The sequence below is a fragment of the Myxocyprinus asiaticus genome, chromosome 6 (genome assembly GCF_019703515.2).
Source record: "Myxocyprinus asiaticus isolate MX2 ecotype Aquarium Trade chromosome 6, UBuf_Myxa_2, whole genome shotgun sequence".
Classification (NCBI taxonomy): Eukaryota; Metazoa; Chordata; class Actinopteri; order Cypriniformes; family Catostomidae; genus Myxocyprinus; species Myxocyprinus asiaticus.
The window spans coordinates 19,088,793-19,116,574 of NC_059349.1; the positions used below are offsets into that span (position 1 = coordinate 19,088,793).

Genomic DNA, 27,782 nt, shown 5'->3' on the forward strand with positions numbered 1-27,782 from the left:
CAAGCTGACAGAAAGGCCATGGTAACTCAGATAACCACTCTGTACAATTGTTGTGCGCAGAATAGCATCTCGGGAACTTTATTAGGACCATAGTGTTCCTAATGAAGTGCTCAGTGAATGTATATTAATTAAAAATACTTTTTTTTTTTTTATGTCTAAAGGGCAGTAAATGCAATAAGAATTGCATTCTTATTTCCAAATATTTTTTCCTCAAAAGAACTAAAAGAATCGTTAATGAAACAATTATGAAACTGGAAACGTTAAGAGGAATTGGATCCGGAATCATAAAATTCCTTACGATTCCCATTCCTAACCCTGACAAGTTCAATTTCCCATCTCTAATCATGTCATATAGAAAGTTCTACACATCCGCCACCCCTTGCATGTTCATTTACTTTGGCTAGTTTGAACTACCAACAAGACTGTAGTAGTCTCAGCTCTATGTAACACATTTTACGATATTTAAATTCATTCTGCAGATTTAGAAAGCATATAAAAATGTGCATCCTGTGGGGGTCTGGCTATTCTTTCATAGAATAGAGAACAGAGCACACACTTTTAGTCAGCATGACACGTAAAGCATTTCTGCCCATTCCCCTCTCTCCATCATCTCACCTGAATGTAGTTGTTTGGAAAGGATATGGTTGCCATGGCAACAGCCCAGGTGGCAGGTGACCTGGGTGGTCTGCCTCAAGCAAACACACTGTGCCTGTGTCTGCCTGCGCCTGACTGCCGACACTCTCCTCCCCCCACGCTTAACAGGCATGGTGTCTCCACAGATATCTTTATGAATTTCAAAGGAAAAATAGTTTTTCAGCTCCCACTGTTTAACTGCTTGGGGGATAGTCCTAAACAAAGTAGTATTCTTTTCTTATAGTTTGTGTTGGGGAATCTCCAAGGACATAAAGACATAATTCACCATTCATTATTTTCAGTTCCCCTTGTTCATCCTAAGTGAGGGTGACATACTTTACAGAAATTTGACAGCACTGTCAATTATATTTATTAAAGGGGCTTTATTTAAAGAATAAGCACCTGTAATAACTTCCAACACTTTGTCAATCAAGCTAAGTTACTATACATGTTAGTCCTTACATAAACTACAAAAATCCTATTCCTAAACAGTATCTCTCTTGTTTACCAGTTAAGATATCTGAATGTCTTTAAAAAGGTTAAAGTGACCTGAGAAGAAAAAATTCTTAAATCTTTATCTTAAAATGTGAGCAAAACACTAAAGGTTGTTAGTAGTGTTAGTATTCCCAGGGCATTGCCTTGTTTTTAAAGGTGTTTTTTTTAGTGTGTTACAGTTTGTACAGTGTTTTGGGTGGTTATTTACTGGTTTAGGTCCAAAGGCCCATCTCCCAAGCCTCTATGATATTCTGATCCCTAGATATGGTTCAGGTCCCGCCTTCAATGTTAGTCTATGAGATATTTCACCCATTTTCTAGTCTGCCAGGTAAAAATCTGATCGCTTAGAAAAGTAATATCACACCTGTCCTCAACCCGGCATACAGTTTTAGGTTTTATTAGTATTATTAAGTTACATGCCAAATTTTAATACTTAAGGTTTGGGCAGTGGTGCCCAAATGTTTTTCTGTCATGCCCTCCTTTGAAACCAGAAAAACTTTCGCGCACGAGTGAATGGGTACTTGAGAGTATTTGAGTAGATTTGTTTCCTTTTATAGACTAATTAAGCAAAAAATAAATGGCAGTCAGAAGATGTTAAGCAGCCTGTACAAAGTGTTCCTGAAATTTCGCCCTGGCGAGCCATTACAAACCACAGAAACAAACTCAAAAACACCTTTGTTTTGGTCAGATTTTGTTCTGAATGATGACATTCGTTCTTCACTTTCGTATGAAGAATGCCAGGTAGGAATGGGAATCGTAAAGAATTTAATGATTCTGGTTGATTCCTCCTAATGATTACTTTTCCTTTATGGTTCCATTAACGATTCCAGTAATTCTTTTAGTACTTTTTTTTATTTTTTTAAATAATTATTTGGAAATGAGAAATGCAATTCTTAATGTATTTACAATCTACTTCAGAGCAGATATAACAAATCAGAAATAAATGTAATAAAATTTTATAAAAGGTGTGTTTGCAGGTGTGTTTGTTTTTTAAAGACATATATAAATATCCAATAATAAATTAAAACAGTTTTTTTTAAATAAATCTAAACAAACAAGAAATGTGATGGCATATTTCATTTATTAATTTATAACTTCATAAAATTCCACTTATTACAACAAAATTCATATATCTTTTTAAATAACAGTTCCAGAGACAGTTTAGACCATGTAGTCTAATGTTTTACTTCAGGCTTGTGTGACTTCTCATTTAATTTCGAGTTGGGCATTCATAACTTGCGCATCAATATATGATTACTTCTATACCAGACTGTCACGGAAGCAATGTATTATTGGCACTTTAGATTCAAAAGAACTGGCTCATTAGAATCATTCTTTCTGGAATTGGACTATACCGGAAGCAGCGTATGTTTCACAGTGTAGTTTAAAAAAAAGCCGGCTCATAAGACACAAATCAAAATACATTAGTAGAGCTGTGTGTTTTATGCTGTAGAGTCAGTAGAGGACAGCGCTGCTGCAGAAATGCGCTGCTGGAAACACTGTAAGAGTATTTCAGTACGGTGTTCCAGCCGCATCAGTGGAAAACTGCACATAGGGGAACCATTAACAGAACAGAAAGTCATGAAGATCATACGATTCTGGTATTTTTTAAAGAATGAAATATAACCGGTTCTCGGTTCCCAACCCTAATGCCTAGTTTATACTTTATACGTTTTTCTGCATGCCGTTACATCTTGCGCACAGTCAAGACCTCTAGAATTTCAAAGTATACTCTTATTACTGCGAGCCCTTACGGACGTGTTCGACACAAGTACACTATGGGCTCTATTTTTATTAGTGTGCAAAGCGCAGCACAACACGCCACGACCGTGCACAACGTCTTATCCAATTTTCATAAGAGCACTAATTCTAAGTGCAGTTATCGTGCCAGCGCAAAGTGCAACTGGGCGTGAGTTTTTGCACTACTGTGGGTGTAGGTGCACAAACTGTGGGTGTATTGTATGTGAAGTGGTGCAAAGCGCAATTTGCTATTTTCCTAAAAATTTGGTCGTCCAAATTCTTAGTCCAAAATATGAAGGTGGACTAAAAGACCACATTATTTTTCATATAACTGATTGCACTAAATTAACATGTCAAATCAACAGCCCTAATTATATTATATTATATTATATTATATTATATTATATTATATTATTTCACACATTATTTACTTACTTTTTTAGCTTTTAGTCCATGTCTATTAGCTTTGAAGCCATCTACTGTATATGCTTGTGTACTCATAAAAGTTGACAAAACTAACCTTTCGAAAACGCTCTTCCAAGTGAATAAATTCGAAAACGCTGTATTCACAATGTAGTGTGTGTGGGTAAGATGGAGATATCTGAAAATCATGAAAATCTGAAAATCATGAGATATTTGTTGTCATGTGACACAGTCATGTGGGCCACATTCAAGATGGGGGCCCATATTGTAACTGCATTATTGTGCCTGTTATTCACTTTGAGAGCATTGTTAATGATAAATGTTACTTTGTACAAACTTCACAATGCATTCCTTCACAAGAAACGCAAAGTTTACTTGGAATTGCTGTCCGGCGAAGAAACACAAGGACAATTGCATTTCAGCCAGTACATGGAACGGCAATTTTTAGCATGCACAGTAAGGGGATTTAAGCATTTTCATACGTTTTAGTTAGGGGTGTAACAATTCATCGATCCAATGACCAAATATCCAGTGTTATCGATACAATGCGTAAATATCGATATAGAATTTTTTTTAAGATGTACCTTTATTTTAATACTCTCATGTCGGGGCCTGGGTAGCTCAGTGAGTAAAGACGCTGACTACCACCCCTGGAGTCACGAGTTCAAATCCAGGACATGCTGAGTGACTCCAGCCAGGTCTCCAAATTGGCCTGGTTGCTAGGGAGGGTATTTCACATGGGGTAACCTCCTCGTGGTCACGATTAGTGGTTCTCACTCTCAATGGGTTGCGTGGTACATTGTGTGTGGATCGTGGAGAGTGGCATGAGCCTCCACATTCAGAGTCTTTGCGGTGTCATGCACAATGGGCCACGTGATAAGATGTGCAGATTGGCGGTCTCAGAAGCAGAGGCAACTGAGACTTGTCCTCCACCACCCAGATTGAGGTGAGTAACTGTGCCACCACGAGGACCTACTAAGTAGTGGGAATTGGGCATTCCAATTGAATTGGGAGAAAAGGGGATAAAAATAAAAAATAAAAATACTCTCTTGTCAGCCATGTCCTTACGCATTTCCTTCAGGCGATAAAGCAACCTTATTGAATTCGTTTGACTTTATAAGTGCTAAATATGCTTTTCATGTGGGACACAGATGTGCGTGGGGTCTTTGAAGCCAAAGTGTGCTCTGCTATCCGTGGACATGTGTAAACTGAGCTTCCTGCGAAATGCGAGCTCCATTGACAGGATCCATACGAGCACTCCTTAAAGTGTGAGCTCTTGTGACAAACGCAGAGCGGCTCATATGCGCGATTAATTCGGGCTTCCATCTATACCATTGCGCATGTGACCCATTTGAATTTTACATGAGAATTTGCTATTTAAAAGTACCATGGAGAAGTTCAACCATCATCAACGTCTTGACAATGCCGACATTCTGAACAGCACTAACAAGGGAAAGAGAAACACCTGCTCAGCTCCAGCATCAGTTATAAGACTTTACACATCTATACATCAACACCCTTACTAAAATGTATCCCAGTTAACTGTAACAGAATGTTTCATTACAACTGTGGAAGTTGAAGCCAAGAAAACCGCGGATAGTTGGAAACAAGTCATTGGTATTTAAGTATTTTGAATTGAAACTGAAAAATTAGCTGTCATCAAACGAGTGATGATCACTTGTGTGTGTCTTTATTTTTTATATTATTTATCTGTATAATTTTTTTTCAACATCTGAAGTACCTTATTTTGTTGTGGATGTCCCAGTGTGTATACAGAGAGCTGAATAACATAATCAAATTATATTTTGGTTGCATTTGAGGGTAAAAGAAATGTAATTGATTGTGTAAAATAGGCACATTAAATCGGAATATTGATCGCAGGCCCCTGAATTGAATCGTATCGCGGCAGACATTGAAGTATTGGCATTTATCGGTTCGCAGGCCAAGAGAATCGATTCAAGATCGTATCGTGATGAAACGTCTGATTTACACCCCTAGTTTTAGTGTGGACGAGCAACTTTTGGAAAACACTTGAAAATGGCACTATGGACAGAGAGCGTTTCGAAAATTAAAACACCATTTTCAAATGTATTCGGATTAATGTGAACGTAGCCTAAAATGTACAGTCTTTCCCTTCTGGGAAATGGACCAAAAATATTGGTGACTCATCTTGCATTACACAGTTTTTTGTCCAATCAGATGCTCTTAAGTATGGCTTCGTTCATGGCTGTGACATAAACTAAAACCTGTTGGCTATTTTAAAAAAGGGACAAGCCCTTTCGATTTGTCCCACAAATTTGTATAAATAGGAAATATGTCAAAACAGGAAAGATATCAGCGCTCGTCATGCGATTTCTTTGGTCTTTAAATAACAAAAAGTGCATTCTGAAGTCCAAATTCAGTTCCTGCATTTGCAATTTGGAAATTTCAGTAGCAGGTGGTAATAAAAGTAATGTCCAAATTCTGAATGTGCAGAACATCAAATTATGTCCCTTCAATCACTGATGAAGCCGTTTGTTGAAACAAAAAATTATGAGATTTGTGTTAAACTTTCTAGAGGTCATGGTTTATTTTTTCAATTATTATTATTATTATTATTTGTATTGTTGTGTTAATATGTATTATTATTCTTGTATATTTAGGGGCCAAGCACCGAAGGTGCTGTGGCACCTATTGTATCCGTTAGTATTATTATTATTATTATTATTATTATTCCTCATCAGTGGGAGTCTTTGGCAGCCCATAGAACCGTTCATAGGAAAATTATGAAATTTGGCACACTGATAGGGGTGGTCATCAATAGCCCCCATACCTAATTCTAGGTCTCTAGGACATACTCTATTCACTTTTCTTTTGTGCGTATCTTTTGAACCATTTGTCCTAGAGAGACAATATTTTGTCTTATTACTCCCATTCTGATGATTCCATTGGACCCCTTACATTAAAACTCCGCCCATTACAGTGGCCGCCATTTTGGATTATGTCATTCATCGTTTTTTCCACTTCTGCTCCTTCAAACTTTGCCTGATTTGCACATAAAATGGCTCAAAATAATCTCCAGATGGAGCCGCACAGAATGAATAATACAGAATGTTGATATTTGACTTTGTTGAAAAGTTATGCAAACACAGTTAACGAGGTGGCTGTGAAAAAGGATTTGAGGCTGTATCTTGGCAACGCTGTGTCCTATCGAAACGAAACTTGGTATGCCTATGAGGACCATGGTCTGAGGGCACATGCAGAGTTTCGTGACAGCGCCACCTATGAGTCAAGAATTCTGAAAACATTTTTTGTTTTTTTTGCCCATAACTTTTGAACCGTATGTCCTAAAATCATAGGGTTGGTGTCTGTGGATTCCTTAGGTCATGTGGATTTCAATTTCTCCCATATCAACTATATTGTCCTTCCACCGTATTGAAATTTATTTAAAAAAAAATATATAAATCTTTTTAATACATTGTTGAATTTCAATTTCAATTGAGGTTCAATTCCCAGGGCGACCAGTGTTAGAGTTGATGTTATATTGTACTGGAGATCTTTGTATTGTGTTTACTGAAAAGTTGGAAGTTTTATCACAGATTATTTCTGTTTGCAGAAATACTTCTTGTTCTTCTTTGTCGTAGTGTTGTTCTGATATATATGGGAGTGATCTTTTGAAAGGATTGAGAAGTTTGGAGACAGCATCACATGTAGTTCAAAAGAACATGGTCTGTTTAGCATGGTTATCATGCTGTTGGATTTTCTGTCCTATAAGGCTATTTTATCACAATGTTATCTGTAGTAACATTAGTGTAGCGTGCTAATTAGTTAGCATGTTAATCAGTTAGCATGCTAACCAACACATTTGTAAGGCTATTTGATCAAAATGCTATCCATAGGCAACATTATTTTAACATGCTAATCAGCTAGCATGCTAATCAGTTAAATACATCATGACCAGTCTGTTCTTTCTTTCTGCTGTGTTTGATATCATCCATTTTGGCTCTCTACCATTTTGAATACTTTTTTTTTTTTTTTATTCAAAACTTGCTGACTCTCAGCTTGGTATATCTCTTCAGCACTTGTAAAACTTATGTCATTGTGATCCAGCAGTAAGGTGCACCATACAAGGTGCTTTGGAAATTGAAGGTTTGCCAGTTCGAGACCAGCTTGGGGCAACTTTAAAAACCTACAAAATACATCATGACTGGTTTGTTCTTTCTTTCTGCTGTGTTTGATATCAGCCATATCAGCACACCACCATTTTAAATACATTTTTTATTCAAAACCTGCTCTCAGCTTGGTATGTCGCTTTAGCACCTGTGAAACATTTCTGTTTCTCTAACTTTTTTGGTGACTTGTGAAGGAGTGTGGGGTTGCTTTTTATGTCATATTCATACAATGTGTTGTGCTTACTATGGTGTAATGCTTGCTATATTGGAAATTTAGAATTCTGTTCACTGAATGGTTGCTGGGCTTTTCCCCAAGCAAATTTTTATTTTACCCTTTGTTGAAAAGTTATATAAATGTTACATGAATATAAAGTTAATCATTGAGTAGCTATACTCGGCTGTAATTCCACTAAGTTCGGTATGTCCCTTTGTTGACTGGCAGCTCTGTGTAGTGTAGTGGATAGCACACTGAACTCTAGAACGGAAAGTTGGGGGTTCAGATCCATCCTGGGCGATGTGATCTGTGCTTGCCCTGTGTGATCTTTGGGTTGTGTTTAGTGTTGTGCAGTGGTTGCCGTGCTGGTGCTTGGCCCTGTAATGGCTGCTTGCAGCTATATTTAAAATTTTTATGTATTTATGATTTAATTTTGACTAGTAATTTTCAACCAGTCATCGTAGAGTGATTTTTAAGTCACTGCAAAAGGGGCAGGTGGAACAAGTTGAAGAGGGTAAAATGTTTGGATTTAAATAGATTTTTTTTGTCCACTTCATTATTTTTATTATATTTTATTTTCATTTGAAGTTTATTTGAATTTAGGAATATTTTGGTTTTAATTTTTTCGTGGTTGAATGAATTAAAATGAATTCAATTTTTCAAAATCAAAATCGTCCGGTAGAAGTGAATTGCACACCGATACAATCACTGTTTATACTAGCCATGACTTGTGTGTCAGTAGATGAAAAGGATTAATAATAATTACTTAATTTAAAGGCACATACATCCAAATTCTGACGAGAATCACATTTTCCATGTGTATAAAAGAAGCGTGTCGCAGTCATAGAAATATGCCTGACATTCATCAAGGATGCAGTTAATGGATAGAAAGAATGTAATTTTCAGTTCTTCTAATTCATTGCATACAGTCCATTTACACTAGCAATTTCTTATTAATGTGCTGTCTTTGTTTAAATTATTGGTGCTTAAGGGAATGCACTATATAATAGGACACAGACGTTGAATAACCGGAGAAGAACCCCAGAATTAAATGGCTCTTGGTCACGCCTTTTGCGCGTTGCGTGGGCGATTTCGCCAAACCCACTTGTGCCTAGACTTAACGCATGCTTGTACGAAAATACCAAAACTTCATGGCCATGCCCATTGACTTTGCACTTATGACTTAATGCTTGGGCTCTTAAAATAGGGCCCTCTGTCTGCTTTGTGATACTCTTTAGTACAGTCAAAGGCAGGTGCATAGTGCAGGTGACAAAGGCAGCACGGACTGTCCGCCTATCTAGAAAAACTAGGCTGCACAGTTTCCATGCAAACTGTGCTGATGACGAAATTTGTGTCATCCGCTCTGTGCGCAAGGCACGTTTGCGGCACATGGGAAATCATTGTATACTTTGGCCTTTAGGGTTAGGGGTTTGTTGCTTTAGCAAGCACCACTAAAAATACATGTTTTCAAAAGATGTATCTTGAATGTAAGTGGAAGGAGTAAACAAAATTTACTGCCAATATTAAAGAGCCAACCTGCTAAAACACTTTTACATCAGAGCAATATTAAATTTGTGGTTCAAGGTGCTCTGGTAAATGTTCATTTGTAGATTTTGCTCCTAGAGACCCTTGTTTTGCATCATGTGGCTTAATTGCCAGTAATGGCGCTTTTATCAGGGAGGTCAATTGGACAAGAGTAACAGAGAGCGCCCATAAACCACTCTCCCTGGCTAATTACCCCATCCTTTGAGTGCATTCTAGAGCTCTTAAGAGTCTCTCTGCCTATCAAGTGATTGCTCAAAATAGTCTTTAGGTCAAACTTTGTGCATGAACCACAGAACCCTCTCTCTGAATAAATTATTGGGAAAGGAAAATGTTTACAAGCTTATCAAAGAAAACATGACTGGGGAGGACTCTGGAATGGATTTGACAGATGAGTTGGACAAGACCTGGATTGAGTTTCCAAATGGTCTCTTAGCTGCATGCCTTATTTTTAGACCATATTGTTTGTCAGCTACTATTTTTGTAAAGTAAGTTGCATAATTTTTGCCAAACTAAGCTCTTGGGAGTAGCAGCACAATGCAGTCAAGGCATCAGTACAAACCTCTTGGGTGCAGCAAGTGTGTGTGTTTGCCACTTATGTCCTGGTACTGCTACTTGCAGATTCCCTTGAGGATTGAGTGTGAGAGGAGGCATGCGTAGAACAGCGTTGGTTTTCTAATGAATCCAGTTCAAACTTAAACTGTTCTGGGACTATGGTAAAATGACAGGGGGATTCAGTTTCAAAGAGAAAATACATGGGCTGATGTTTAGAATGGAATACTAGGGCACTGTTTGTCTGTAGAATATACTAAATACTGACTACTTTAAAAAAAAAATAATAATAATATCATACTGATCACACTGTGAATTATGTAATTGACAGTGTAATTAATGTAATTAAATGCCACACAAAAACCTTTTGTCACACAAAAACCACTTTGCAACGTGCTGGGATGTTTATTTTATGGTTAAAAATAAAACCTAAACATAACAATTAGAGAACATTCTGTATAAGTTCTTTTCAGGTTGTCACACAAACCCTCCCTGCAATGTTCTGAAAATGTTAGTTTATATTTATAAAAAATAGAACCTAAAGAGAATATTCCTAGAATGTTAGGAATAGGTTCACAAAAATAATTAAACAGGAACTATATGCTAACGTTAGTGGAACGTTCTGCGTTTGCTGGATATGGGGTCAATTTCAGTGTACATGAACATTCGGGAGCAGCATTTCGATTTCCCATGTGATCGTGTTATCACATGGCCTCATTACTTTGCATGTTACATTTGATGTTAGAGGGGCGTTATATCAGAAATAAAAATGGTTATTTAGCTTTTTTTTTGGTTCAAAGTTTTTATTACAAGACAAGTATTGAGATCAATGACACAACTTTGAAACTTTTTTAACCCCTTGGAACAGAAAAGACAAAAATGAATAAGTATATAAATAATAATAATAATAATAATAATTATTATTATTATTATTATTATTATTACTATTAAACATTTTTAAAAAGGAAAAACATAGATGTACATACATATACATAATTGTACCTATAAAGAATATGTACATTTACGCATACTGTAAATATACAGTATATAAACATACATGTTTGTAATAAGTACACATAAGAAAGAGAGGAAGACAGAGGAAGAATAAAAGTAAAAATATAAAATTAAAAAGAAAAACTATAGTCAGGGGGCAAGATTTTAAGACTTGAAGTAGGTAATAAAAGATTTAACTTTTTATTAAAGTACCTGAGTTACCTTTCCTAGACCATCTTATCTTTTCCAATTTGAGGAAAAACGTATTATCTTGAAAAAAAAACATACCTTCTGTGGAACACAAAAGGAGATGTTAGGTATAATGTTAGCTTCTGTCATCATTAACTTTCATTGTATGGCAAGAAAGGTGTAATGAAAGTTAATGGTGACTGAGGCTAACATTCTACCTAACAAAATAGTACTGCAAAAGAGTATAGTACAGTATTCAGTATATACTACACTATACAATATTATACTATTACTACTATACAAATAATACTGCAAAAATAGTATGTTAGTATGCTATTCTGAACATAACCACTGACACATTGGGGGTGGAGTGGTTGAGCAGATGCCCTTTTAACTGAAAGGTTTGTGGGAGGAGAGCCCCTTTTGGACAGAGAAAGACAGAGAAGCTACTGGAGAAGAGCAGCAGATGGAGAGAGCTTCTTGCCTAAAGTCAACTGCTCTCTGATGCTATACACCAGTCCCGACTCCCTAAAGAACAGCTGTCAATAGCCATTAAACTGTAAGCCTATCAGTTTTCAGCATCACAGTGGCCTGATGGAGTCCTTCTTGACAGTAATGGTCTTGGTGCTTATGGACTGAAATCACTGATCTATTTGTTGATTCTGTCTGAATGGCTTGAGAATTGCACAGATGATGTAATATTAGTTGATCAGATCCTTCTCTACAATTCTGTCCAAGGCAGAAATCTATACCACATCTTACAGTATCATATATCACATCTCTGTAGATCTGGACAGTTATGGTACATTTATGTCCTAATGTAACCTCCCCTTTTTAGAGCTCTTGCATCACAGAAATCTCGGACAGTGTGTTTCTGGTAATCATTAATGGATCTCCAGGGGATCTGGTTGCTGAACTTTTAACATCAGACAGGAGGTGTTGCCTCAGGCTGTGTTCAGGATCAGCCTCTCTTCTCTCTCTCTCTCTTTCCCATCATTCTTCTGGCTCTCTCCCATCCCTCCCCCATTTCTCTAGGGCTTTGTTCACACAGGAGCAGAATATGGTTGTCAGTCCTGTTTTGGAGCACTAAATACAGTTTCATTCATATTTTAGTTAGACATTTGAGAATGTATTTTGTGTTAATGGAACTGCAGTGGACAACTAGTAGACTGTCACATGTAGGGCTGGCCCCTAATAGTCGACCAAAAGTTAGTCGATGAAAAGAGTCTTGGTCGACCAAGTTTTGATTGGTCGGTTGATCGCAGAAAAAAAACTCCACAGGAAACCGTCGGACACCGTTATTACCGCTGGTTGGATGCTAGGTGGTACTATGGGGTAATTTTCGTTAAGCAGGGTTAGGGTTAAGCCTACACAATAAAGCAAGACACCTTGATTTCAAACTTTGAACGTATTTATTTTAACTAAAAATTAAAATGAAACTGGGGAAAAAATTAAATGCAGTTAAAATGTGTGTTGATCAACTTTTTGAAAGATGGTTTTAAAACAGTTGTGAAGGACAACATCTCTCTGGCAAAGAACCTACTTCATCTGTGCATTCTCTACCGGCTGGGTATTTCGTTGTCCAGGAAAATACATCGTGTGTGAATAAATTCGTTTTGTTCGCTCCTTCACGATATATATATTTGAACGTGTTTTTGTATTATTTTATGTTTTAATCATCGATGTATAGGCTGCAGAGTTGATCACAATGAACTGCTCTGTGGAAATAAAGTGAACTGAACTCAAAGCACCTCTTGAGCTGAGATGTCTGAGGTCATTTGCAGCACTCATAGACGATACTGTTCTTGCAAAAAAAAAAAAAAAAAACAATTCAGAAGACCGAAACAAAGAAAGAGTGAGAACCTTCTACATGTGCGTGTTCCACGAGACTGCATGCATCCGTACAAACAGTGTGTCATACATGCGCATAGACAGCTTTTCTGACATCTGTCCTTAATAATATAATAAAGTGTTTCTTCAAGCACTTGTCTGTGTGTCTATGGGCAAATTATTTGTAATATTAATTTGATAATAATAATAATAGCCTAATAATAATAGTAATAATTTTATACATTAATGGGAAAATGAGCCAAATATCATCTTGACATCGTCAAAGGCATCAGCTATTGGCGATCACTCTGACCATCATCGATCCCCAAGATCATCATCTGTCGGCACAACCCTAATGTGCATTTCTCTCTATGAATTAACAAAATGTTCAGACAGTCTCCTTGCTGGTTTTTCCGACACATTCATGATCTTTACCGCTTTTGCCGGTGTCGCTGTGGCTCGCTTCGTGCGTGCACTTGTAAAATTTATATTTCGTTATTACGGTTTAGTATTTCTCTGTAATGTAGACCAGTGTTAGCAATGTTACTTATAACATTCTTTCTCAGCCCTGGAACTCAAACCAATTTCTGATGCCCCCTAACATATATATATATGTGTAAGCAATTAAATTAATATCATAAACGTGGGACTAGTCCACTAATGGCTTAAACTAACGCCTACTAGTCCACTAGGAAAATCTTTGGTCGGGGGCAGCCGTAATCACATGATGCTATCGCAACTCTTTTGCACACAGAATTGTCTCCTGTGTGTTGCATTTTTTTCAAATGTGTGAATTGCATTTTTTCCAAATGCTGCGCTCTACACTCATACGCAAATAAAAAAGTATTCTCTGTTGGATAATAAAGATTTGGCAGATGAAAATGGGTCTTGATTGGACTTGTTTATTAAATAATGTGATGTCAGTTGTGATAAGACTTTCCAATGTTATGGGAAGTAGCTATCTTTTAAATATTTAGTCTCCAGGGTCACAAAAAACTGGAGATAAAAAATTTTGTTTTCCAGGTCTTGGAAAGTCATGGAAAGTTCTATAGTGGATATGCTTTTTTTCTAGTTATGCTCTGCTCGAAAATGTTTCATTGGCTAGATATTGCTATTGTGTAGAGCTCGTGTAGAGTGAACTTTGTCACAAGCCATAGGGAAGTTTGATTTGTGAGCAAATCGTTCTTTTGAATCGGTTCAAATCAAGTTCAGGAATCCTGAGTCACACTAATATGGTAATAGAAAGTGTTTTTAAAATGCTTATTTTTTCGATGGAGGAAAACACAATTTAAGTGTGCATGAGAGGCGTAAGCATAGCTAAATCAATGTGTTTTTAAACTAAAATGTATAAGTGTGGATGTGACTTAAGGTTACTGGCATTATTCATGGTAAGCGTGAGAATAGAAAAGGGGACTGACTTCAGTTACTCTTTCATACAGTTATTCAATCCATCGTGTAAACTGTTGTGTAAACAGGACAGGACAATTTCAGAGTCACGCTTAGTTGAATCAACAGAGCAAAATCAATCTGCATTCCCACCATCGGGCCAAAAGCCCTGCAGTGTTGCCCTAAAACTCGCCATTAATACGCTGCCCTAGTGCCCATTTCATGAACAAGAGGGAAACTCAAGCTGAGGTATCAGACTCTGGAGACTACCCAGTTACTAGCCCTTTTAAATGAACACAGATTTGTACTGTGCCCACAATTTCTTTTTAATTTTTCCCCAAACCTGTACCGTTCCGCACTGGATACACAACTTGGCAAGTTTGATGACAATATACTCAATCACGTCTTCGTTAGGCAGACGCCATCGATCTGACATTGCACATTTTCATCAGCCCAAATACTCAGAAGAGCCCTGATTTCTTCTACTGACCAGTACTGATGATTCTCCATTCTCTGTTAATCTGTTGAGATAAGCTGGTAGCTAGATATGAAAAATTGGGGAATGAGTACACTCCAAAAAAAAGATGGTTCTTCAAAGGTTCTTTACTGACTTAATAATTCTATTTAGAACCATATCTTCATGTAGAACCATTTTGTGCTCAAACGGTTCTTTGCGTTGGGCATTAGGGGTTCTTTATTCACGCCCTTTTGTAACTGTCAATAAATTCTTTCAAAGCCACCACTTCATTGGTTTATTCGCAGCACTGGAGTCCTGTCTGCTCAACTGACCAATTTCACAGACTGTCAACACTCTCCACAGGTAAACTTGATGTATTTTTGTAATATTTACCCATTAGTAGTTTTAGCAGGAAAGTTATCAGGGATAACCAATCCCATTAGTGCAGTTAAATGGGAGTGGGCATTTGCTTATTTTTCTTTCACTTCACACAGTGTTTTTGAAAGTGAAACCGTGGCAGATTTAAAGATTACAGTTTATCATAAATGTGCCGTTTGGGAGCAAGAGGTTGGCCAAATCTGAAGTTACGATTTTTAACACTTTTGTAACCGCTATCGCTAAAACTATTCGTGTTGGGTAGATGGAATTTTCTCAGCTCATTCACATCATAAAAATTCAAAATGAATATACAGTAAACTGTATGGCGAAACTTCCCCAAGCTGTTACTATTTTAAGCATTAACATGACTAATTGCACAAAATAAAAATTGCAACATTATCCTCTATGCACTCTGTAATTATAAATTATTTTACTCAGAGCTTCTTAACCTTTAGATTTAGAAATGTTGCCACAATGTCCAAATAAAAACCTGCATCCAGTTATTTTTTGCAAATATATTTAATAACCTTGAAGGGAATTCATGATCATACAACCTAGAGCCCAATAATTTAATCACAATCATTTATTAATGTATTCAGCAAACAATTGCTGTAAAAGCATTATTTTTTCACAATTTTTCATTTAAATAGAAAATAAAACTACTTAAATGACACATGCCTTACTTTTATTATGTATTTGTTTGTTTGTGTTTATATTGAATATAAAACCATAATTGAGGCTATAATGTTTTATAGGAGCAGAAATATAGAGCACCAAAAAGGTTCTTTATAGCACTTTTGAGGTTCTATATAGCACTTTCAAAAGAAGGATCTGAATCTGCGAAACTCTGCCTTTGACATTGACCCTGCCTCAATCCCCAGTTGTCCCCAATCCCCAAGGGTAATCGGCGGGCCAAAGGCCATTGGCCGTTTGCCCCCAAGAAAGCCCAGAGGAGGCAAGATGATGCACCGGAAGTGACAGTGGGAACGCAGCTGGCCCTGGCACTAGCACGCCCTTATTTGACCCGTTTGTGGAAACGTGGCTAGTGATTTCTCTCATTCTCTCTTTAGAATTTTATAGTCATTCATTTATCCGCTTGGCTGTTGGATCTTATCAGGGATGAGGTCAGATGTATGGATGGCATCAGATTAAGGGGCTTTGTTACCAGGCAGATGGCACTCATCTCTTGTGATGCCTCTCTTCAAAGCTGACCGACAATCCAGTGTGTGAATAAGCAAACCAGTAACACTTGTTCACTGAGTTTCAGACCGTAGGAGCACGACTGTGTTTTGACTGTTAAATTGGCACTGTGTGATAGGCTGGATGCAAAGTAGCCATCTACTCAATTACATGGTATAACAAGAATCAGATGCAATAGTTTTGTATTAGTCAAATCATGCTTTCTGTGCAAAACAATGTGTTTGGTCTTTTTGCCTCTGTGTAGCATTACACTTGATTCTCAATGGAATGAATTGCTATCACATTCCATATTCTGAGATTTATTTAGCTAGGCCACAGAGAAAACGATTCCTATGATATTACCAGGGTCACTGAATATTTTCCCACCTCAGGCCCAAAGTAACAGGGCTGTAACTGTCATAGACATTGGGGAACCACCACAGAGGATGTGTGTTCCCCCCAAAATTCATCAACAAATATGGTATTTTCAATGGCTACATCCAGTGTTAATCTCATCAGCGAAATTGACGTACTAACAGGTTTTTTGTTTTGGTCAACAATAATGAAGATTAGACAAAAAGATTTATCATGAAGTTAATTAAATGATTTTAATTCAGACATAATGTTGACAAAATATGACATGAAAAAAGTAATACTCGAAGATATTAACAATGCACAAGCAATGCTTTTACAAAAAGATCAATCTAGAAATGAAATTCGAATTGGTTAAAATAATCCAATGATAGTATATTTCCCCACTTGAGCTGCGTGATCAGAAAGCATACTGGCAAGAATACTGCTGTCGCCCACGTCTCCATGTTAATATCACCGTCTCTCGCATAACACGTTTAAATGCGCGTCCTAACGCGAATGTCAACAGGGGGGCGAATAGGGTGGCGGATGCCGCAATTCTGATGCGGCCTTACTACCATCTCTATGACTGATGTTTTCATCTGTTTGGGTGTAAGCATATGTGTTTTGGTGTGCGTGTTTGACCGGCCGATATCAATTACATATCAATTATGTAAATAAATCGCTTCAGACTAGAAGTCGCAGGACCTTTCAGATAATGAAAAAAACACTTTTTATATTCTGTAAAATACTTCCACATTTTTTCTTTTCTTGAGTATACATATTTCTGTTTCAATTTTACTTTTTACTCCGATACATTACTTCAGACCCTTTCATTACTTTTGCGACTGAACACCACAAAAAATCGCACATCTGCAATGTAAACTGCATTCGGCTGGGTAGATTCACGAATGAATTGTTTGAGTCTCATCTATTGATTTGATTTTCAATTTGATTCTTTTGGTCAGTGATAACGAAGGTAAGACAAAAAGGGTGCATCATAATGATGATTAATGAGTTGAATAAAAACATAATGTTGACGAAATTATGACGAGAAAAAACAAATACTGTAAGATATTAATAATGCACAAGGAATGTTTTTAGAAGAAGAAAAATCTAGAAATTAAATTAGAATTGAATCAAATAATCCAATCATAGTATGTTGGGGATTTCCCCCAAATTTGATTGTTTTGAATAATCGGTTTAATCAGTCCAAAAAGCAACTGAATGATTTGTTTAGTGAATCAGAATCAAAATCATGACATGAACCCCCAGCAATGTGTTGAAACTCTACTTTAGAATTTAAAGAGAAGAGACTGTTCATGCAAGTTTTAAATTGTGTTTTTTGTCTACAAGTGAATTGATAAGTTGTTCTCTTAAACATTATGAACGTTGTGAAATGCTGATAAAGTTATGTGTGATAAGACTTGTTTAAGTCTCCCACCTTTCCTGGAGAACTGCTGAAATGTGTAATATTTAGCCATTTTTCAGTCAATAAAAAGCTGTTGCATTTAACCAAGGTCCCATGTGTATGAATAAATATTGTCCAAATGCGCTCATGAAAATCTAACAATAACATATGTAAAACTCATTTAACCTGAAACAATTAACTTATCTCAAAGCCATTTACTTGTACTTTTGATACATACTGTAAGTACATTATCAGTTACTTAACTGAATAATACTTTAATACTTTAAGTATTTTTCTCATAAGCTATTTTGACTTTTACTTGGGTCCATTTCCATGAAGATATCTTTATTTTTACTTAAGTATGATGATTGGGTACTTAATACAACACTGGCAGTACACCATATGGTATGAAGTATGTATACATACACTGGTGCACATAGCAATGCCATATTTTAGCCACCAAGGCGATCAAGTACCTCTGTGCCCAGGATCAAATGAATATATTAGTTTTTACAATCATCCAGCCAGATGGATCTTTTGTGTTCTGAGGTCACAGCAAGCCCTGGATTTTCTTTTAATGATGTCAGAACATGAAGTGCAGCTTTGTCTGCCTCTACTTGCAGGTCTGTGGTCTCAAGTGGCATATACTGTGCAGCTCCTGAACTTCATCACACCCATATCAGATGAGAGGGGAATGTGACGTGCTGTTCTTGTTAGACAGAACATTAAAAGGTGTAATTATGACTATCACAGTACTGGTCACTGCACATAATTTAAGTATCACTTCAGTTGACCACCATATAGTCTATGAGATTGATGCAGGACATGGAGGAAACTTGGATGTTGACTGGTTGTTTAAACTGAAGGGTGGAGCCAGTAGGTGTTTACTGAGATCCCCACAGAGGCTTGTGATGGACTGATAAGAAAGATAAACTCAGGAAATGAGTTTTAGACCAGAGGGAGAAGCGTGATCAAGACTTTGTATAATTATTAGTTAGAAAGTAGAAAAAAATAATTTCATGTGTCTTTTTACTTTAAAACAAGAATGTATCATCCCCATACTTTTTTCCTCCAAACGTATGTATTTTTCTTAGGAAAGTTACACATCTGCCCATTACAATAGAAGGTGATGCCAAATATTCCAGATTTGCACTTGGTGCATCATAGCTTTGTTCAGTGATGTTCAATTTATGTCATCATAAATTAAAACAAAAACAAAACAAACACAATTACATATAAAAAAGGACAGTTATAAGTCAGAAGTAATGACAAGGGTCAAAAGTAATCACCATAGTGGTTTGGATGTAACATCACATCCTGAATAGTTACAAATAGACAGAGATTACAAGTAAGCCAGGTGATTTTCCTGAAAAGCATAAACAATGTGTCCCTGTGGCACTTTCAAAACATTGTTATGTTTGTTTGAGCATCCCTACTGCCAGGTGGAGCAATATTGACTTCACCAGTGGTGTAAGTTTGGGGCGGTACTATTTGTTTGAATTCAGGAAACCTGTTTGAAAACGGTCCTTATTTCTGCAATTCCATTTAATGACAATAGTGGTGCATACATTACACACTTCAGTTTTTCTGTATTTAAAAACTTTCTCCTATCCCAGCTTAATATGCAGAGACAACTCTAAGTAAGCCATTTGTTGGACTATAACAGGTCTCTCAAAACAAACAGCGGAATTTTATACAGCCACAGAGAAACAGTGTGTACAGTTTTCGAGAAATTTCACCTACAAATGGCTTACTTCTAGTTGTCTCTGCATATTAAGCTGGAATAGGAGAAAGCATTTTTATCACTGAAAAAAATTTAATTAGGAAATGTATTTTGAAATGCATGTCTTTATTTCTAGACATCTACATTAATGAAAAAGGTTTAAGAACTACACAAATAAAGAAGCGTTGTTTAGAGTCTGAAAATGTTGTCAGCATTGACTTGACTTTGTGCCAGCATTGGTAGTCAGTCCCTGGCCCTTCCCTGTCTGTTAGTGTCTCATGGTTATGACCAATTGGCTGGCATTCTGATGACTGGCATTTTGATGACCAATCAGCCTTGTGTTAAAGGAATATTCCAGGTTCAAAACAAGTTAAGCTCAATCGACAGAATTTGTGGCATAATATTGATTACCAGGAAAATACATTTTGACTTGCCCCTCCTTTAAAAAAAGGAAAAATCTGGGTTACAGTAAGGCACATACAATGGAAGTGAATGGGGCCAATCTGTAAATGTTAAAATACTTGCTGTTTCAAAAGACACAAGATGTAAACAATATTTGTGTTAACATGATTTTAGTGTGATTTAGTTTCAAAAGACACAAGACATAAACAATATTTGTGTTAACATGATTTATGTGATAAAATCACTTACTAACCTTTTCTGTGTAAAATAATATCCAATTTTACAACTTTGTCGCCATGACGACGTAACAACGTAAACCCTAAAACGATCATAAAAATGACAATTTAAACAACTTTACAGTTTTAACAGAAGAATTAATGAAAGTGCTTTTTCACATTTCTGCCTTTTAAACCCTTCAAAAATTGGCCCCATTCTCTTCCATTTTAAATGCCCTATTGTAACCCAGATTTTTGCTTTTAAAGAAAAGGGGGGAACAAGGTTTAATTTACATCATAGCAGGCTACACTTTTTTTAGGATGAACTAGTTATGAGTTATGTCCAGTATCCACAAGATAATCTGTTCTTAAATTGATTTTTGGATAATGGGAAATTCTGACCACATAGTCTACCAACATATTCTGCAAATTTCTTTGGTGTTGTCTTCACAATCTTTAGTAGAGACTGCTGCCCCATTATTTTAATGAGTTGCCACTTTGTTGCATACTGGAAGGATCATGATTTTAGAATTAGGCCTAAAGACTAGGCTCTGCAAAGCTGATATGTGGGGACTTATTCTGTGCTTGGCTATTCCTTAAAACCTACTTTCTTGGATTAGCAGGGTTATTCTCTTGGCAGTTGTTTCATGTTTGCCTAGCAGAGAAAAACTTTGCAAGTCCGCTCCCTTCCAAAACTTGAGTGAGATCAGATATTACATTACAATTTCAGTCTTTAAGGAATAAATGTAGATCTGATTTATCAATAACAGATGTACTGTCATATTTTTGTTGCTGTTGGATTTCGGTATTGTGTTTGAACACTGATCCATTACTTGTCAAATCCAATGACGTATTATGTCTGCACTCTTTTGGAGTTTGTATATCTCACCTTTTAATCTCTGTTTGAGGTATTTTGTGTCAAACTCCGCCTTTGACAAACGATGTCCCTCTGTCCTAATTCAAGGATGTGAGAGGATTATGAAGTACTGATAAACTGTTACTAGAGCAATATGTGTTAAGTATACAGATAGTCCCATATGAGGATGTACAGGGAGGTTGGGCTGAAACATAGTCTGTATGTTCTCCCAGAGCGGAGCAGGTTGCTCACTGAGGATATTAAGAAGCTTGCTGACAGAAACACTGCTGATTTTATGATCAACACAGAAAAGGATGTTAATAATCTCAATAAATTCTACAGTGTATGCTCATTTTGTGGTTGTTGTTAGAGGAATAATTCTTCCAAAAATGAAAATTCTGTCAACAATTGCCTGCCCTCATGTTGTTCCAAACTGTTATTACTTTTTTCTGTTGAACGCCAAAGGAGATATTAGGCAGAATGACAGCCACAGTCACCATTTATTTTCATTGTATGAAAAAAATAATGCAATGAAAGTGAATGTGAGACTAAAATTCTGCCTAACATCTCCTTTTGTGTTCCACAGAAGAAACAAAGACAGGTGTGAAACAGCATTAATGATGACAGGATTTTCCTTTTTGGGGTGAACTGTCCCTTCAACAGTTAACATTAAGATTCCTAAAACAACAGTATCATATCAAACGCAGTGGCAGGCAATTTAATATGAATGTGTTAGAAGAATCTTTTACTATATCTGCTACCCAGTAGGAGCATCTTTATCAAGATGATCTGCTTAGAGGGATTTCAGTTTAAGATGTCGCCTCACCTGTCTTAAGTCTCTTAAGTCTCTGACCTCTGTTGTAATCAGCTTTCACCCACTGACCTAAACAGTGCTGGAGATGAACTTGAGAGACTGGACAACTGTTCCCTCCCAGAGTTCTCTCAGAGAAATACTGATAGAAAGTGATGACTGATGATGCATCTTTACAACTTTAATGCCACATTAATGCAGCAGTGCTTGACAGATGGGTTTCTGCTGAAGTATTCTCAGCTATTGGCATAAAGTCTGGTCAACTTTGCAGCTAATTCTTGCTAAGGACTGCTCACTTAGAAAGATACCATTTTATAGACATGTAAAGCAACTAACCACAATTTGTTTAGTTTTACAGGATGTTTAGGAGCAGGTAAATCTAAAATAAACACAACCTTGTTTCCTGACTCCTGAAAATTGCGTTACAGCAACATTGTAAAAAAACCAGTAACCTGCAGTGAAGCTCCTTGATGAGCTTTTCTACCTGATCTAACCCTTAAAAAAAAATTTGTTGGTGTAACCTAATGTATTAAAGTAAATACTCTCTTTAATCCCAGTTTAATATGCAGAGATAACTATAAGGAAGCCATTCATACTGGAGGTTAATTTTCTTGAAAACTGTAAACACTGTGTCTCTGTGGCACTATGAATATTATTCTGTTTTGAGCGACCTGTGTCTTGAGACACAACAACATTGACTCAATCAATGGTGTAAGCTGGGGGCGGGACTATCTGAAAGGGGGCGTATTCAGAATGCTGTTTTTAAAACAGTTTAGTTTTGCAGTTCTGTTTGGTGGCACTAGTGGCACAGAAATTACACACTTCACCTTTAAGGTTGTTTCAGTGATGTCAAGTAATACTTTTAAGACTTTTAAGACTTTAATCAAGCAAGTAAATTTAGATGTGATCACGTGAAGCACATTTTTTAGGTTAACATTTTTTTTTTTTTTTTTCGGTATAGTAGATTAGAACTGGTAATTTCAGCTACCGCTTGCCAGTTTTGTAGGCAGTATACAAAAGACGGTCAGTGAATGGACTAAAGTGGCACTAGATAGTGGTCTTAATTCTTCTGAAATTCCTTATTTAAATCAGTATTTTACTTGATTTTGATTTTCAGTCTTTGTCATCATCAGTCTTTGCAGAATCAACATTTTTGACATAAATAATAAGAATTAGTTTCTATAGTTCACTATATACATGAAGGCTGTGCTTTTTGGCAGGAAATGCTGAAGATGTTGCTTTTTTTTTAATGTGTTTAATATTGTATGCTTTTGGTTGTTTTTATTTGGAAGTATAGCACCAAATGTGAAATCACAGCTAATTTTATTGTGTACCCATTTGCTCCAACAGCAAAAGAAAAAAATGCATGACGAAAAAATAGAGAGCGGTGGATTATGGCAGTCAAAAGAGAAAGATGGCAACTTTTCTGTCACTGCTTCAGCAGCTGTATTTGAAACCCCATCGCAGCTGTGGTGGGCAACATAGTTGCATGACAACTCGTAATAATTCGTACAAGATGGCGAAATCATAATATATTGTACGAATTTACATTTATGCATTTGGCAGACACTTTTATCCAAAGCAACTTACAGTGTATTTATTACAGGGACAATATCCCCAGAGCAACCTGGAGTTAAGTGCCTTGCTCAAGGACACAATGGTGGTGGCTGTGGGGATCGAACCAGCAACCTTTTATGTGGTTTACCAGTTATGTGCTTTAGCCCACTACGCCACCACCACTTCCTTAAGAAAGGAAATTTCTGTGAACAAACTTCGTAACTCATTCCATATTTATTTATTAGGGGTGTAACGATTCACTCGTTTTCTCGATACATCGATTACTAATCCTGCCGATTCATATGCATCGATCTGGAAATGTGATTTTTGAATCGAGAATTATTAGTGTTAGTCAATAATCGATTTAAAATGTAAAAAATCGAATGAATTTCAATTCAGCAAATGAGTATACAATATTTTAGAATATATAAATATTAAATTAGTTACATGTGCGATATAAATGAGACATGCGCGGCTTCATTCTCTAGCGCATCCCGGAGCGCGCGCCCTCATAGCTCTCCCCTCACAGACGCGTGCTCGTGCTGCACTTTTCCATTGCCCTTCACGGGATCGTGCCTGCTCTCCGTTCCATCTGTAACTCTCACTGAAACTTTTTCTGAGCAGCTTTCAGAGTCTTTCAAGCTCCTTATGTCTGAAATCTCCTCCGGATGGCCACTATCTCAGGACCAAATGACAGCTCGCAATAGCGCTCTTGTCGCAAGTCAAACAGGCTCAAACTTTTTGATACAGCTGCCATATCGCTGCGTGGCCACTACATGGTCGGAAATTAAAGGTAGCTTAGGGCAAAAGTGCCATTAAAAATCATAAAAATGCACCCGAAATTCAAATATGGGGACAAAAAATGCCCTCGTAATGAATTCTTCTGTTTTTTTTTTATGTAATTTTTTGGGTAAGACGTAATACATTCTCAGACTTAAGAATTTGTATTAATGAACTGGTTAAATTGACATTTTGACTTAAACGGATAAGAAAACAATTATGCCTTCATAAAAATACCACTGAAAATCAAATACTTAAGTATACTCAAGTATTGAGTCTAAATGTAAAAGTTAGTTTCTGACACTGGGTCACCTCTGAAATAAAGTGATTTAATTGTGAGGAAACTTATTAAGCTGTTATAAAATAGTGCCATTTTACTGGTATCATTTAGTTGGGGACTTGGTGTGCAGAAAACATTTAAATTGAATTCATCTATTTGTTTGCTTTTCTCTTTTCTTTGAAACTGAATGTAGTCAGATGATGTTACATTATTGTTGTAATATTTGGATTAGTTTACTGATTCAGGGTCCACACGGTCATGGAAAACCCGGAAACATCAGGGAATTTTTAAATTATGATTTAAAAGCCTAGAAAAGTCATGCAAATAATTTTTTTTAAAAAAATAAAAAAATGAAAGACTTTTTATAGTGTAATATGGAATACTTTTCTAGCTATGTTCAGCTCTGAAATATTTTATTGGCACATTGCACTCTTGTGCTATTATTGTATTCCAAGTAACTTATATGTACAGTACATGTATTTAATGTGTTTTCTTTAGTTACTGTAATTTTGGTGCAATAAACAATTTTAAGTAGTTTGCCTTTTTTTCTTGCTTAAGACACATTAGGGGAAGTATTTAAAAAATACTATAAATCCATTTAAAAAATGCTGAATTGAATCATTAATCGAATCGAATTTAATTGCGAATCGAACTGAATCATTTTGAATTTGTAAAAATCGTTTTTGAATCGAATCAGGAACCTGTGTGTGTGTGTGGGCTTTCAACCCAGAGATTCACACTGTTATTATTTATGTAACACAAATAACTCGTGTATGTCAATAATCTGTAATACGCTTCCTTCATCTCGTTTCCAAAACCCTGATGTTTTCTTTCTTCTGAGGTACACAAACATTTTTTACCTTTTAAAATCATGGTTAGGTTTAGGGTTTGGGTAAGGGGTTAGACTTTATGGTTAGGTTTATGTTAGGGGTTTTTAGTTAGGGGTTAAACTTACAAAAAATCGCAAGATCGCTCGTTCAGAACCCTGATGTTACTCTTTCTTCTTTGGCACACAACAGTGATTTTTCCTATTAAAATCATGGATATGTTTTAATGTTTGGGGAAGGGATTAGACTTTATGGTTAGGTTTAGGATTGTGAAAATCATAAGAGCATTGTTTGTTGGTTTATTTTTTTCTTTTGGAGTAAAAGTTGTGCGGTTTCTCACAATTTCACTTTCTTGTACTAATATTACGACTTGTATTGAGACAGGGATGGTCTTCACTTGTTTTTAAAATTATTGCAAGAATAATTTTATAAATTTACATTGATCATAAAATTGAAAATATATAAAAGTTGCTAGATTTACACTGCAAAATAAGGTGGAAACACGTTGACACAGTCTGTGAAAAGGGTCCATTTATGACCAATTACATCAGATTACCTCCTCTAAATATGTGTCTTGTTAAAAACTTGACAATGCTATGATGACCCAGTGATGCTTCTTCAAATGATTTTGCTTTGCCGGCAGTTTTTCATGTCTTAATCAGATTAGAGGGGGAATTCTGAATTCATGCCATGACTTGCTACTACGTGCAGCTACATTCAAATTATAAATGTAGTACCCCCCCCCCCCCCCTCCCCCCCAGATTTAGACTCTATATGTTTATAGTCAAACTTTAACTCTTCCGCTGGCGGCCCGTGAGAAAAAATAAATTGTCAAAATATTAACAAATACAGTAAATAGATATCGTATTAAAGCATAGAAGCTGTACTTTACAATGCATGCAGGCATTATGACCAAAACTGAACAAGTGCTTTGAAATTTGCAGACAAATCAGATGTTCCGTTTTTATAATTTATTATTAATTTTGCACTGTACATATTATTGTAATTGGTTAAAACATTAATCTTATCAAATAGCCATGTGCCATATGTTGTTGGAAAGCGCTCAAAGAGTAGATTACAACCAGCCTATTTGTTGTACTCCCAGACAAAATCATAGCGAGGAATAGCTAAATATATGTTTGACATTTATGTTTCATGTGAAACATAATTAACGAAAAATAAACAGAACATAAAATATCACATACCCTTACTTAGAGGCGATTTTCTTTCAAAACGAGCCCACACACAATGCAATCGAATGCATAGATCATTAGATAAATGACACGAAGCACAACGTGCACAATGTGCACACAGCATCTGGCTATCTGGCATCTTCCAATCTGGCTAAAAACATGTTAGCTTTCCTGGATCAGATGACTACATCGGATATGATGTAGTCATCGAATGCTTAACCAATCAGATTGGGTTCAGATCGGTGCAGAAATCATCCATATTTGGGCAGAGAGACATGTGATTACATGACAGACTAAATGATGCAGACTCATAGAGTCAAAAGGCACTCATTCTGTGAAATCTCATTACTAAAAACATGTCTGCATGCTATGCAAACCTTTAGTCATTGTTGTATTTGCATGTGTTATTAGTTCTTACGTACAATTATTATGTTTTTATTTGTTTGGAGAGGCTTTTGGACACTTGGAGACATTTTTGGACACTATGATAAATTATTTTTGTAAGCTAGAACTTTTGATTGCTTTGTCGTATCAACACAAATTTTTAATCAGTTACAGTTGACATGATTGGGAACAAAAGCAGTTTTTTTGGAGCCACTTTATTTACACCAAGAGATATACAGTATAATGTCAAATCAGAAAATAAAAAATCGTCTAATAACTGACTAGTCGATTAGTGGGGTCGACTATTAACATTAATATTTTTAATGAGAGACGAAATTCTCAAATTAATTGAGAGAAGTAACTTCTTGGAGAGTGTTTTTGAGTTATTATAACTTGCTGTGCTTAACAGTGAATAACAGTCAGCTCAGTAAAACCCTCTGCAAGAAATTTTGTCTCTTTAATGCTTTAGATTTAGACTTTTTACGTGCTGTTGTTACATCAAAGCGTCGTATCAGCAATACATTTTAAGATGATCACAGTCGGACATTAAATCTATTAAAGCTGTGAGTAATGTTACTGTATTTGTGATGTGATGTAGAGAGATTATAGTTTTTTGACAGTGCTTAAATAAATAGTTGCCGTAAAAAAGGTTTAAACTGCTTGATGTTGTGAACTAGATGTGTACCCACACTATTATCTTGCAGTTCTGCACTTTTGTATGCACAGCGAGGATTGCCCTGAAGCACTCTGGTTATGTTGAAGCGTGTCATTCTGCGTTCAGGATACACATAAGCGGTTTCGTGCCGCTCTGTACTGCTTTCCTTATTTCT

The 27,782-nt window shown here is 36.4% G+C and overlaps 1 protein-coding gene across 4 annotated transcripts in view; it reads left to right on the forward strand.

Annotated features, from left to right (window-relative positions):
• The window catches only part of LOC127442803 (single-stranded DNA-binding protein 3-like), a 49,696-nt gene that overhangs the window by 8,084 nt on the left and 13,830 nt on the right, over positions 1–27,782 (forward strand). The gene's annotated exons all lie outside the window — the stretch shown is intronic.